This window comes from Propithecus coquereli, unplaced genomic scaffold, assembly GCF_000956105.1.
Source record: "Propithecus coquereli isolate 6110/MARCELLA unplaced genomic scaffold, Pcoq_1.0 Scaffold159, whole genome shotgun sequence".
Taxonomy (NCBI): domain Eukaryota; kingdom Metazoa; phylum Chordata; class Mammalia; order Primates; family Indriidae; genus Propithecus; species Propithecus coquereli.
The window spans coordinates 3,057,095-3,059,345 of NW_012140413.1; the positions used below are offsets into that span (position 1 = coordinate 3,057,095).

The 2,251-nt window shown below is 37.9% G+C and overlaps 1 pseudogene; it reads left to right on the forward strand.

Annotated features, from left to right (window-relative positions):
* The first annotated feature begins 388 nt into the window (after nt 1-388).
* LOC105807520 lies at nt 389-787 on the forward strand (annotated as a pseudogene).
* The last annotated feature ends 1,464 nt before the right edge of the window (nt 788-2,251 follow it).

Below are 2,251 nucleotides of genomic sequence, written 5' to 3' on the forward strand. Positions count from 1 at the left end.
AAAGTAGATTTCAAGACAAAAACTATAAAAAGAGACAAAGAGGGTCATTATATAATGATAAAGGGGTTAACTGAGCAGAGGGTATAACAACTCTAAATATATATATGCATACAACACTGAGCACTCAGATATATAAAGCAAATATTATCAGAACTAAAGAGACAGATAGACCCCAACACAATACTCACTGGAGACTTCAACACTCCACTTTCAGCATTGAACAGGTCATCCAGGCAGAAAATCAACAAAGAAACATTGGACTTAACCCGAACTATAGACCAAATGGACCTAATAGATATTTACAGAATAATTTGAAACGCCAGCGCCGCCTCTCGCTCGCCGAGCTCCAGCCGAAGGAGAAGGGGGGTAAGTAAGAGGTCTTTATACCATGGCTCCTACAAAGCAGACCGGTGGTGGTAAAGCACCCAGGAAGCAACTGGCTACAAAAGCCGCTCGCAAGAGTGCGCCCTCTACTGGAGGGGTGAAGAAACCTCATCGCTACAGGCCTGGTACAGTGGCACTCCGTGAAATTAGACGTTATCAGAAGTCCACTGAACTTCTGATTGGCAAACTTTCTTTCTAGCGTCTGGTGCGAGAAATTGCTCAGGACTTCAAAACAGATCTGCACTTCCAGAGCGCAGCTATTGGTGCTTTGCAGGAGGCAAATGAGGCCTATCTGGTTGGCCTTTTTGAAGACACCAATCTGTGTGCTATCCATGCCAAACGTGTAACAATTATGCCAAAAGACATCCAGCTAGCACGCCAAATACGTGGAGAACGTGCTTAAGAATCCACTATGATGGGAAAACATTTCATTCTCAAAAAAAAAAAAATTCTCTTCTTCCTGTTATTGGTAGTTCTGAACATTAGATATTTTTTTTTCCCATGGGGTCAAAAGGTACCTAAGTATACGATTTCGAGTGGAAAAATAGGGGTCAGAAATCAGGTTTTGGCAGTTGTTCCATTTTCATTTGTGTGTGAATTTTTAATATAAATGCGGGGATATGAAGCATTAATGTAAGTCAAATGTTTCAGTGAACAAGTTTCAGCCATTCAACTTTATAACAATTATAAATAAACCTGTTAACTTTTTCTGGACAATGCCAGAATTTGGATTTTTTTAAAACAAGTAAATTTCTTATTGACAGCAACTAAATGGTGTTTGTAGCATTTTAGTCATACAGTAGATTCTATCCAATCACTATACTTTTCTAACTGAGTTGTCCTACATGCAAGCACATGTTTTTAATGTTGTCTGTCTTCTGTGCTGTTCCTGTAAGTTTGCTATTAAAATACATTAAACTATAAAAAAAAAAGAATAATTCATCCAATAGCTGCAGAATACATGTTCTCCTCAACTCATGGATCATTCTCAATGATAGACCATATGTTAGGCCATAAAACAAGTCTAAAAATTTCAAAAAAAATTGAAATCATACCAAGCGTTTTCTCTGACAACAATGGAATAAAACGAGAAATCAATAACAAGAGGAACATTGGAAAATATACAAACACATGGAAATTAAACAATATGCTCCTGAATGACCAGTGGGTCAATGAAGAGATTAAGAAGGAAATTTAAAAATTTCTCAAAACAAATAAAAATGGATGGTAGCTACTGTAGATTGGCTGAATCACACTCCTTTCCTTGTCCATTTCCACAAGAGCATATGTAAAACGTAAATACTGACTACGCCAGCATCACAGTTAGATGTGGTCAGGGGAAACGGTTCTTGAAAATGAGCCATAAGTGGAAATCTCTAGGAAGTTTCAAGTAAATCATTTGCTTTCCTATGAAGTAGACAAATAGAAATGCTACAGCTGCCTTTTCCTCTTCTTCTTGCCCTGAACATTTACACAATCTGTGTAAATTTATCTTTATCTGTCATGTCCCATCTTGTGACCATAAGATTAAAAAAAATTAAACCCAGGAGAATAGAGCCAGCATGCTAAGTATGGTGGAGGACATTGTCAATCAGTTGAACCAATGCCAGCAGCTGATCTCTGAAATTGGTGTTACGTGAGAAAAATATACCCTTATTGTTTAAACCAGGGGTCCCCAACTTGTGGTGAGCTGTTTAATTATTTCATTATATATCACAATGTAATAATAATAATAGAAATAAAGTGCACAATAAATGTAATGCATTTGAATCATCCCGAAACTGTCCACCACCACCCTCCCTGGTCCATGGAAAAATTGTCTTCCATGAAAATAGTCCCTGGTGCCAAAAAGGCTGGGGACCGCTGG